Genomic DNA, 13,767 nt, shown 5'->3' on the forward strand with positions numbered 1-13,767 from the left:
GACATCGATAAAAATTAACCAAAGATTGAAGATGAGACATTATCTTAATTAATTCTTTCAATGAATTTTTTACAGATCATTCACAGTTTATGTGTACTTAAGAGTCTTTCTCAGTACTGTCCAAGTTACCCATGTATTTGACCTTTTTTAACAGATCTATATATAAATACAAGTTTGGTGCTTTACCTATCTGATACTTTATTCTCTATGTAACAATGACCTTGATATTTGACCTTCAAATCCAAATGACAATGTCACTTATTAAACATTGTTGGTATTTAGGAAGATCTAGGAAGTTAGATCAATTCCTTCAATCCAAGAACTTAATGCTATTTCACAAACAGCTTTGGTATAGACAATTATATAGGTCAGTGGTTTTTCACCGGGTACTCAGGCTTTCGCCACTTCCTATTAACCTGCCACAGCCTTAAATGACCCTGACTGTTGTCAGGACATAAAACAATGGTATTGGTCACAGTTCACCAGACTTTTAACTGGAATTAATTTCTAGTTAGTGCACAGAAGTTAATGAAGAACAAACTTGTATTGAACTCAGGTACACAAAAACAACATTAAGTATGCTAGTCAGTTATTTGACAGCCCTAGACTGTCAGCGATGATAAAACATGTCCTTTATGTTTTTGAACATATAGTTCTTTGGCATTTCAAAAATAGAACTCAAAACAATAAATATAGTCTATAGCCAATAAAATCCAACCTTAACTAATTGATAAATAACTAATTAGCCAATAAAATTTGACCTTAGATAACGACAAAGTAAGAATCGTGCTCCAAACACTCCTGAAGGTGAGGACAGATGTACTTAAAGGTCATCGTTTGAATGACACCTGAAAACGAAATTTACCTCTACAATTTCATCGTCATTGTGCCCCCTTTTGGTATGTCTTGAATTTTCAATTGAAATGAACATTTAACAGTGCTATTTTAAGCCACGCTATTTAAACTGAATCAAGATTCCGTTGAATGTCCCTTTAATTTCAGTATTGTCGCATGCTCGCTCAATAAAATGTTCATCAGTATTTGGGTTGGAGAGTATAGCTTTTGTCGGCTATTTTACATTATCATTGAAACTCATTCAGAGGGATATCTCTCAATAAAGATTACATTTGTCACGATTTCAACAGGTGTTGGACACTGTGACACTGAGACTGACCACATAGATAGGTCATTGAGTGACCATTATGGACATTTCTGAGAAACTTCAATCATCAGAATTCAAAATGACCCTCTGTTGGTCAGATTGTTTATTTATTTTGTAATTGGAGATCTGATATTCTGCAAGTTTATTTATAGCCATTCTATTGACCAATTTGTATGGTTCAATCGTTTCCTAAAATTAGTAACTGATAATGCCATTTTGAGATACATTTATCAATTATGGACCTTTGTTGAGGTCTGTCTTAATCAAATTTCTAAAGGATAATCTGGTGTGCATCTTAATTACAAGAAAAATAAAAGCCATAGGACAGCACCCTGAAGAAATCAACGTTTGGGCAATTGAGAAAATAAGCACAATATCAACCCAGAATATTGATTCAGTGATTTAAAAAAAATGGAAACACAGAGTAGATATGCTGTATTAGTAAATGAAAATAGTACAAAATCAGTTGAGCATATTTAACATGAACAGAAATGTAAGCTTTTGAAAATCTATAGTTTTATACAAATATTTAGAAAACATGAAACATTTAAGGCTAAATTGAACTTTTTCTCTGAAATTTATTTTCATAACTTTTTTTTTACGGATGCAAAATAGACAAAATTGTGACGACTGAATTTTGTTTTTTCATACATTAACAACTTTTTCTGGCGATTTAATAGTAAAGCATACATCGTACATTAAATTCCACTCAAGGTCACAACTATATATGTTTTTTTATGATTACCGGTATCTTGGGATGTTTCAGTTTTCAGACTGTTTACATGCTTGTTTACATTTGCCTGAAGGAAGATTGACATTATATCTGCCAAACCTGAAATATAGCGCAGATAATAATAATAAATAAATATCTCAAACAGCCGGTTTTCTACAAAATACAACCTTTATTTCAAACAGAAAAATAACACAACCATCCCTTCTCGATAGTTAAAAGTGTCAATACTAAATAGCTCCAGGTCCTCTTTTGATTTTTAAAAATGTGACACTGGTCCTAGATGCGTTGTACTCAACATTTCTCAAAAATGCTATATATCTATTTCCATTGCCATTGCGAATTATGATTTTATTAGTGCAATTTTGAAAAATGGCAGCTTTAAATGCCCACTTCCTTTCAAAACGACTTTTGATTCTTAAAATGAGAATGTTAAACGAGATTGATATTTAAGTATCGTCACCTCATTTACAATTTAATTAAAATAAATTAAATGTTAATTTTCATAATGCTGTATTATGTTTCTTGCCATCAGAGCAAACAGAGAAATGAATCTTCATTGTAAAAATAGATTACGCCAAAAACCTGCATTTGTTTACTGTTGTAACCTAATCTTAGGCAATCAATATCAATATTTGTATGTTATCATTATTTTTAGGCGACTTTTGTTTTGTTTCGGAAAGGTAGTGGACCTTTAAAACAAAACCTGCTGATCTGATATACTGAATCACTAATCTGAAAACCAGTGAATTTTATCATATATAAAAGGTAGTTTAAGGTTGATGCCCTGTGATACTGTAGAAATCTGTGTCTATATGTGCCCCAGGGCCACCCTGACCCATGAGGTGTAAAGATCCAGGTACCGTACCTGTAACGTACCTGTAACGTACCTCTAACGATCTATAGGTGTTACATGACTCTAGCCACAGGTACGCAATACATCAATATTATATACCTATAATGTCATCAACATACCTCAGATTCTACACAACAGACAGGTAGATAGATGGATATACCCTTAGCAACATCTATCAGAAATTCTTTTTAAGAATGACCATGTTGTTCTGTGCAACTTTTTACTTTATTACAAAACAAAGTTGTAACGAAGACCATTTCATAGGTCCCTCAAATGTTTCAGTGTTTTTCAAAACCACTAAGCACATTTTTTTTTGTTTTAATTTGATAATATATGTTTTGTCCAATCAAAAACTCCCATTTTGTTACCAGAAAGAAAGAAAGAAAGATTCTTTTTATTTTTGGTCTTGAGTTATTCAGTCTTGACCTCTACCACTTAAAGCTACCAAGCCTTGCATTGGTGATTGAAAATGCAGTGACCCAGGAGAGAGCCCTTTGGTACACCTGCACATTGTAACACTGATCGTTACAAAAGGGTCCAAAAACATACTAAAAAGTGAGACATGTAAATAGTGAGATGTACATTTTTGATGAAACATTTACAATTATCATCCAGAGTTTGTGTTTATGATGTTTTCATATCTTTGTAAGTACAGAAAACAAAAAGGCTGAAAGTCTATTCCAATTAACAGATGGACCTCATTTATGGAGCACTCTATAATAAATACCCTGTAATAAATACCTGAAAATATGGAATGAGACAGGACATGGGTAACACTATATACATCCTCCCCTCCCCCCCTCCTCTCACCTTCCACCATTCCCCTATGACTGGGTCCAGGGATTGAGTATACTAAAACACATCAGTAACAGAAGACTGCCGTATTATTTTTTTTCAGCTCTTCATCCACATCGTGACATGCAATTTAGAATATATCTACAACCTTCAGCTAAGATAAGATTTTTCAATGATTCAGGACTGAAATTTAATATGTTTATATATCCACTTTTCTGAATGTGATGACATGTGCTTTAAGTGTGATAAACTTGTGGCATAACATGTATGTTGAGGACATATTTTTATCAGGACTAGTTTTAGATGAAAGCTAGTTATCAAAACGAAATTTAACCTGCAATCAATATCTCCACAAGGATCATGATGGCTACTTATTCACAGCCAGAATTTCAACTAAAATGAAAATGAATAAAATAAAATAAAATAATTTTAGATTCCGTGGACAAAAATGCATGTCTGTCTCTCTTTTAGTTTTAAAGGAAGGGACCAATGACCTCCCCTTAGCTTACACCTTTGAACATTTGAAATAGATATTTTTTACCTCGTAGATTTAGGTCAAAGACAAAATGACCTAATTACATTAAAAAATACATGAAATGAGTACATGTTTCATTGCCACACATGAAGTGAATCATATTTGTAGCAAGGATACTTTTCAAGTATTCCACTTCAACATATGAGCTTATAAAGTTCAAACAAGTTTTGAGATTGAAATACTATTGGACACACAATTCAATACATCAAGAACAGTATAAAATGCTGACTTAGCAAAATATACAGACATCCAAAAATATCTATATTATTTTTACAGTACCTTAATGTAAGCCTGGACAAGAGTTAAATCATTGAAGAAAATTTACAATGCTGATGCAAGGTCTCCATCCTTTGAAAGACCATACAGTGAAATTTAATATCATCAGATTCAAACAAACAGCTTCTTTATATTTATCCTGCAACTGACGCTCATACAGACGGATAGCTACTGCCGGATAAACTTGTGCTTTATCCTTCAATACGAAATGCTTTATCCGTCAATACAATAATGTGAAGTTGTTCCACATCTTATGGAACATTTTCAAACTTGACCCCGAACTTTAACCTTACGGTGAATGAAACGTCATTCAGTCCCGCTAAAAAGTGACGTCACATTTAATGGAATGATGTCATTTTTACGATATAAAAAATCTCGTATTGTGGTATCGTCTTTTTCTTGGCTCGTACCAAAGGTATGTATTGTAAAGTAAATCTTTGATGTTTTTTTAGTATTTTTATATTATTTCAGTGATATAATACACTGAATAGAATCACTGGTGCTGTTTGCAAATGTGCTTATATATTTCCAACGGATGTCAAAAAGCGCACTCTCATTCGGTTTAGTGAATGAATGTTTTCCTCAGCATCAAAGAAGTGTCTCGCTTCGAGCGAAACCAAGTAAATAACTGGCAATTTACTTTTGTTTTGAATGTCATAATGGTTGCAGGATAAACTGAATACATGGTTAGTATCTTACAATACAAGATTTATTTTGGTGGTCAATGCGGAAAGACAAGATGACTCTGCAAAGCCTTGTCATCTTGGCTTTCCTAAGTCTCGCACCAAAATAAACCTTGTATTGTAAGATACTAACCATGTATTCTTTATATATGCTACAACAGTTTTTATTTTAGCCAGGGTTATTTAAGGACATGCCAGGTTAAAAAGTTGAAGGGAACCCAGAACACCTTGATAAAAACCACCAACCTACTGTCAGTGCCTTGCAACTGCCCAGAAGTGGAGCACTAGTAGCAATATGTTGATAAAGCTTAACCACTAGGTCTTTTGGCACAACATAAAATCTATTTTTAATTTCCATCTAGTAAGATCTATGAAGAAGAGAAAACAACAGTTGTTATATGCGTGAAGGAGATCAAGACGCCATGCACTTGTTACAACAAGAGAGCTAAGAGAATATACTTACAGCTGGAGTGTTTACATCATGGCTCAGTCAAGGTCATCTGGAAAAGATGAAATATTATATATTAGTGAAGAATTGAGGAGGAGTTGGATGGCCGACACATGACCTTCACCTTGGCAAGGTTTGTTTGTTTATTTGTTTGTTTGTTTGTTTATGTCCTATAAACAGACAGTGCCATTTATTAGGATGCGGAAGGATTTGAACTGTAGAGAAAAGTCAACGAAAAATCTGACCACCAGTATCTGGCATCTGACCTACACCGGATCATTTGAACTGAAAGTCCATAGGTGGATCAACTGGGTTTGTTGTTATATGTCAGAACACCCTAACCACTAGGCCACCTCAGTTAATTTTACATTTAACGTTAATTATATATCATCTTATGTATCGGTAAACATCACCTGTCTTCATAAGTATTCTTGCCCCTTGTTTGTGATCCATAAAAGCCCCAATTTATCATTTAATAGTGCATACTCATTATTTTTCACTAATCCCTTCCAATTGATCTTTTAACTGACTTGATCCTCAAATCCATCCCAAATTAACCTTTCTAAACGCCCTGTTTTTGATCCCTTAAATGTTCAATAGTTTAACCTCAATTTAGCAGCCCTTGTTGTTCCACCTATCTCTTCAAATTTATCTTTTAACAAGCCTCATTTTCATTCACCAATTAAGCTCTTCCAATTCATTTGAACAAGCCTTATTCATAATCCACCAAGTCTTCCCAGTATATCTTTAACATCCATTGTTTTTCCTTCAACAAGCCCTCTCAATTCTCCAACAAGCATTCCTAATTCTCCAACCAAGCCCTCCCAATTTTCCAACAAGCCCTTTCAATTCTCCAACAAACCCTCCAAATTCAACTTGCAACTATCTTCTCACCAATCCATGAGAAACACATGCAATTCTTATCATTTGCGAACTTGTATGGATGATGTGCCGTTATAAATGTGACATTCCTATCTCCAATGTAGGAGAGCTCCTTATCTTGCAGTGTTTGTAGTTGAACTCCTTAATCTATAACAACCTGTTGATGAAGCTAGTCTATCAGTTGTAATCAGAGCCGCTTGAGAGTGTGTAAACATTTGTTCTCAATTTCCCCCCTCCAACAAAGATAGATGCAGAGGCTCAGTAAATGTGTACATGTATATCGACATGCTTATCCACTTGCCATCTTAACTGAAATGAGTTATTTTACATCTTAAATTGAGGGAATGAAACAGATATGATCAGTAAGCAAACATTTGTTCTCAATTTCTCCTCCCAACATAGATAGATGTAGTGGCTGAATGTGTACATGTATATCAACATGTTTATCCACTGCCATCATAACTGAAATTCTAGATCATTTTACATCTTAAATTAAGGATAGATATGTAGTACACAACATTATTATAGTAAAACCTGCCATAGCGACCACCTTTGAATATCGACCACTTTTGAATAACAACCACCTTTGAATAATGACCACCTTTGAATAAAAATTACCTTTGAATAACGACCACCTTTGAATAATGACCATCTTTGAATAACAACCACCTTTGAATAATGACCACCTTTGAATAACGAGCACCTTTGAATAACGAGCACCTTTGAATAACGACCACCTTTGAAAAACTACCACCTTTGAAAAACTACCACCTCTGAATAATGACCAGCTGCATAGTAAGACCACTTTCTATGGGTCCCAAATGGCCATTTATAACACAATTTGTCCTGTGTATAAAGACCACTTGGCTATAGAGACCGTTTTTTATATCAAATTTTGTAATTACTATCAAATGAATTCATAAGCAGTAAATTTGACAGTATGTCCCATTCTACTCTATTCTGTCAACAGCAGAAAATTGTGTATGGTACAAAAGGCATCTGAACAGGCAAAACAATGATATATTATTCAAGAAATTATTGGAAATATGTTTCATTGATATTATTTTGATTATCAAAACAATATTTCCCTAGTATTTAGATTCTTTAGAATAGTTAATATTTCATATTGTCATATTATAGAGTTATCTGCCCTTACAGGTAGGTACTTATTGTGACGTTATGTGTTTATGAACACATAATGTTTTCCAGATAAAATGATTTAATTTCGTTTACAGAATAATGACGTACGTCACAATCAATACACAACTACAAGGGCAGATAACCCTGTAATATTTAAAGGTGGAAATATCCATTGATTTAAAAAAAAAAAATTTAATGAGTATTTACGTATCTTTTGGAGTGTGAAGGGAAGATCATTATAATCACCTCTTACATAGCCTCTGGGATAGCTATCATATTTATCAATTTACAACAAATTTTCAAACAAAATATGTGGATATTTACCGTAAGATGTTACAACTTAAAAACAATATATATCCTGACCTTATACAAACTGTGTACATACAAAATCAGGCAAAGACTGTGAAAACCAGTCATGAAAAAAATAATAGTATACAGATTCAAAGTTCACAACTATTACTGAACTCTGGAATGCGGAGAAGTACAGGGGGTTAGATAAGTATGACTCACAAACCATATAAACACGTAAAAAACATTTTACGTAGATGAGACAAAAAGATAATGACCTCCAGCGGTGACCTCTGAAAGTTGGATGGAGCCAACGAGGAACAATTACTATAGAAACAGGGTGTTGCTAGGGCAGAATTTACAATACATCATTCACAAACCTACACAAAAGTGGCAATGTGTAACTGTTAATGGGCCAGCGTTTGGTGGAAAGTTCTGAAGGAGGAGAATTTTGATCATCCCAGCAGTGAAATATAATGACGCTATTGTCTCTGAACCTGAACAAACAATTGGGGAGTAGTGTGTACCTAAACAAACAAAACAAGAGATGTATCTAAATCTATAAACACTCTTCATGTGCCTAGTGGTTCAGGTGTCAAACAGTCTACCAGTACCATGTCTCTAAGAGACATTGGCCTAGTGGTTAAGGTGTCAAATATTCTACCAGTACCACTATATTGTCTCTCAGAGACCTTGGCGTAGTGGTTAAGGTGTCTGACAGTCTACCAATACCACTATATTGTCTCTCAGACATTGGCCTAGTGGTTAAGGTGTCAAATATTCTACCAGTACCACTATATTGTCTCTCAGAGACCTTGGCGTAGTAGTTAAGGTCCTGACAGTCTACCAATACCACTATATTGTCTCTCAGAGACATTGGCCAAGTGGTTAAGGTGTCAAATATTCTACTAGTACCACTATATTGTCTCTCAGAGACCTTGGCGTAGTGGTTAAGGTGTATGACAGTCTACCAATACCACTATATTGTCTCTCAGATTGGCCTATTGGTTAAGGTGTCAAACAGTTTACTAATAACATGCTATTGTCTCTCAGATATACTGGCTTAGTGGTTAAGGTGTTTGACATATTCTAACAATAACAACAGCAAATTTTAAGCTATTTCAACGAAGCTACTAGTTACATAAACAAGGCAACTTACATTATTTTCTTTTAAGAATGGAAGGAAAATAATCAAGCATCGGTCAGTCAAGCCAGTAAGAATATCTCAACCCTCACAATAATTTTTGTCTGGTAAGCATTCGGCAAGCCTTCTGCTGCCATGCCCAAATAATTCACTCAAGTTGAAATATCCTTATCTCCAGCACACACCCATGTAAGACTATATTAGTCTATATCAATTTAGACAGCCTGGGATCATATGATAACACATTTAATTTTTTCAAACATGTCGAGCAACTGTTTTTAATATCCCATGGATAAGACATTTATTAATATTACAGTGACGCATGCTATCTAATCCTGTCAACTGCCAGACGTTAATTTTTTAATTTAATTTCTTAATACCCTGAGTGATTTAATAATAAAGATAATATTAGGGACAGCCCAAGTTCATTTGGTGCTCAGGCTAATTAGGTTATACATGAATTATGTAATGCTATAATCAGATAAATATGTTGACAGAACGTTTCAGAAAGTGAACAAATCGTATTAGACAATAATATCTTGCTATACCAAAATCTATTTCAAAACTTCATGACTCAATCTACTTCCCTGATTTTTTATATTTGGTAAATATATTTAAAAAAGTTTAAATGACTTCAGTGGTAAAACTGCCACATTTGATGCAATAAGCGCCCCTTTGTTTCGGTAGTTATAAACATGTATGTATTTCAACTTTCATACCATGTGTGGTCAAATCATTCCTTGGAATTTTCAAAGAAAAATATACAATTTTGTAAGCAAAATTCATGTCTCTCCTACCAATTTAAAAATAAATAATGATCAAAGAATGTCTCCTTGGTGCACTCCTATGAATTATTGAAAATATATAAAGCATGTGAATAAATAAACTATAAAGACATAACTGGCTTCTATCATTGCATAATTTATCTTACTTGGATCATGTAACTTTAAACAAAGGTCATGGTCTTTCATCTGAATAAAGTCAGTAGACATTCACTCATGTATGCTTCTGGCCAAAAACAACAACTCAGAGGGATAGGAAAGATTTTGCCAATTTCACCACAGTAATAAGATGTATTTGTAATGTAATGGTCTTTCCGAATTTGGGTACTGGGTAATTGAGAAGAAACAAATTAGAGGAAAAATCGACACAAGGAAGGAGAAAACAGAGAGGAATTTGAAAGGGATATCATTCCTATTTGACCTTTAAACTGAGGTCAAGGTCAAAATGACCTAATTCCTGTACACTGTATATCAGATATATGTGATTCAAGAATAAAGGACAAATGGTTAAGCTCTTTATCCAAGCATGCAAAATGTCCAGAACAGGTCACTGTACATTTTTACTTAGCCTATTTGAACATTGTGACCTTGAATGAAGGTCAAGGCCATTCATTACAACAAACTGTGTAACCATTTATCCTAGCATACTACAGACCAACTACATGCCTCTAAGTTATAGATTTGCAGTTGTTTAAAGTTGACAGACAGATGATGGATATATGGCATGCTGCACCATTGCATAAGGTCACTTGTCCTTTAGTATTTGAGCCAAACCTAGTGAATCATGTTTCTCTTCATTCTTTGAGCTCTAAAATTTAAGAATTCTTTTAGTAAAGACTGAAAAAAACACTACTTACTTAAAATGTCTCGGGCTCGGCAAACTCCTCATATATCAAATCTAACACTAGTACAATAACTTACCCTTGGCACACTCTCCATAATTCCCTAAACATCAAATCTAACGGAATAATAACTCACCCTCAAAGCACTCTCCGTTATTCCATGTACATCAAATCTAACAGTAGAAAGAAACCACTGATCTGTGTAATATGTAGATCTAACAAACACCTGCCGACGTACTTATGCATGCATACCTTGACTAACGAGTTAGAATTCTCGGCAAGGTACTATGCAGGTAACAGGTATTGATAACTAATTAACGCACCAAGTCAGTAATATTTGATTGACAGGGCAAAATACCTGCCAACATCATAAAATATTAATTTGCCGGCTTCCACCTGTAGTAGCAATTCGAGCTTTAAATTCTTCGTGGGTCAGTGAATATTTTATTACTCACGGGATATTAGCCGAGAGTGCAGGATTACATTAACATGTATACAAATGACCTGTCTGTCCTTATATATATATGTTAAGAAAAACTGTGAAGCATTCATTTGTTCTGCTTGAAAAACAATCAAACCTGTCTATAAGGATCTTATATATTAGGCATGTTGTATTTTTTACACAGGTGATTTTGTGATAGTCATGGACTCAAATGCAACTGCATGGTCTTACTAAACAGGTTGTCTTTATACAGAGGTGGTCACTAAGGAAGATTTACAGATAATATAGTTTAAATACCGTAGATACCATATTCGACCCAATAAGCGCCCAGGGTATTTAAAAAATTGAAAAAATGAAAAGGTGCTTGATAAGACAAATTTATTGCAAACTTATATGCACTGGCAATTGAAATGAGGCCTCAAAAAGGGGAGGGATGCTTATTGGGTCGAATACCGTATATAGCAGCTCCTAATTAATTTACTTTGAGGAACATACAAGTTTCTTCAGGTTACCAACGTTTGGAGATATTTTATTTTGGTGGTACCATAAAAATATGCAGTGGAGAGCAAGTGTTAATGTGTTACAGCCTCAGTCGAAAGGATACTGTATTACACTCAATAAGTGCCCTTCCCCCTTTTTGAGGCTTCATTGATTAAAGACTTAATTTGCAGAATAATGTTTCGAAAGGCAAGTCCATATTTGGTTCTATTAGCCCCTTGTTATTTTTTCCATTTTTTAAGCACCTTGGGTGCTTGTTCAGTGAAATACATCATCTCAACATATCACCACTTCGGCAGGCGAGTCCACCTCCGGTTTGTGGGTTTGAAAACCACTTGGGACAGTTACCTGAGGTACTGACACGAGGTCAGTGGCTTTTTGCAGTGAACTCTGGCTTTGCTCCATCACCAAAACCTAACACATTCAAGATATCCAATTTGCATGTATGCAAGATAACCGAGTTTGGTATCAATCCTTTAAAATACCTGATATGCAGGTTCTCTGAGCAATCAGAATCAGAGATAACAAAGGGTAACTTAATGGGGAATGTAACTTTCCGTGGGGAATTGGAGCAACTGAGATCAAGATTCCCAAGAGAGTAGTCTATACCATGCTTAAAGTTGCTACACTGCAAAAGAATGGAAATTTTTATCTATTAAATATAGGAGCAGATGAATTAGTAGCTTTCTTCAGTAACAAAAGTTACTTACTTTACACCATTACCATCATTGAAAAGTTTGAGCTTCTGATTTTACTTCAAGGAAAAAATATATAAAATAATTAATTGTATCCCAAAACAAATCCATGACACTTATGTCCTATACGGAATGAGGAACTGAATGTACAGAAAACAAAAGCAAAACAAATGATTGTATATTAAAGTATTTTTGTGTTAATTAGCCTTATATATGCCTGAGTAAACATCAATTATTGTCCAAATAATAAATATCATTTATGCTCAGTTGGCGCTGGAGCATTTTTAAGTTTGAAATAAATGAATTCTTGGTTTAGTCTCTAGCATGTGTTAAACAAATAATGATTTGTAGGAGTTCAGTCAAAACCACAAATACTTTACTACAATAAAACCTGCTTTAGGCACCCCCTCTGTATAACGACCACCTGCTTACTAAGACCACTTTCTAATTGGGATCCCATTTTATGGCCAATTCAACATTATTTGACCTGTGTATTGAGACCGGATATGACCATAAAATTCTCAGGTTTTTTTTCCTAGTGTCCCTTGGGTGGTCTTTATAGACAGGTTTGATTACTTTATATTCCAAGATATTCATAATCATCTTCAATATTCAAGACTTTGGATTATATTACATACCCTCCATGTGGATAGTAACATGATCAGAAACATTGGATAGCGAAGATGAGCTATAACAGGATTTAAAAAAAAAAAAATCTTAGTGAAAAAAAAGAATCTCAAAATCTATGTGAAATGTGTAAAAGACTTCGAAAATTTGTCATATTATTCGACTCTGTATATCACAAAACGATTCAAACAAAAGACCCAGTTATTTAGCCCTGATTGACATTAATTTTAAAACTTTTCATGTTAAACCTAGAAATTAATAAGAAATCTACATGAGGTGTAACAGTTATACAGGAAATGGTAACCCATCCTTGTCCTAGCTATGACATCACAGATAACTACCCCAGGGTTGTTTATTTCAACCATATTCAGCAGAATTATGGAGATTTCTGTATCCTCAAACATAAATATGGTCACCACTACATAAACGGAGATCACCAAGATCACCATCACAAGAAAACTTGACACAGCTGTTAAGATTCTACAGTTGTGAGATTTATATCTCCACCTAGCATCCTGTGTGTTATTACTTAGACCCACACAGCTGAGCTGGGTCTCATGTCTCATCATTATGGGGGCAAATGATTCCACTGTGGTAAAAATAATAATATACACATGATACATGTCAGCCTGATTTTGTATTAATGTCACATAAATAATTAATATAAGTACGGACATATATCTAAATAATATAGGTCCCAATAATACAAAATAAACAAAGACCACTTACTAATTAAAGAAAATGATAATAATCTGCATCACACCAACTGCAATATAAACATTAGTGTGTTTATTTGTTTTTGTACATAAACAACATAAACAGCTTAGGTCATTTAAGAACATGCCGGGTAGGAGGTGAAGGAAAGCCAGAGTACCCGGAGAAAAACCACTGATCCATGGTCAGTACCTGGCATGTCATGTGTCCCACGTGGGTTTCAAACCC

The 13,767-nt window shown here is 34.3% G+C and overlaps 1 protein-coding gene across 3 annotated transcripts in view; it reads right to left on the bottom strand.

Annotated features, from left to right (window-relative positions):
* Positions 1–13,767, bottom strand: part of LOC138335995 (uncharacterized) — a 62,576-nt gene that overhangs the window by 32,728 nt on the left and 16,081 nt on the right. For all 3 annotated transcript variants that reach the window (XM_069285238.1, XM_069285241.1, XM_069285237.1), the window contains exon 2: positions 5,501–5,537. The gene's annotated coding sequence lies outside the window, so the exon portion shown is untranslated. The remainder of the gene's footprint in view (positions 1–5,500; positions 5,538–13,767) is intronic.

Source organism: Argopecten irradians, chromosome 12, assembly GCF_041381155.1.
Source record: "Argopecten irradians isolate NY chromosome 12, Ai_NY, whole genome shotgun sequence".
Classification (NCBI taxonomy): domain Eukaryota; kingdom Metazoa; phylum Mollusca; class Bivalvia; order Pectinida; family Pectinidae; genus Argopecten; species Argopecten irradians.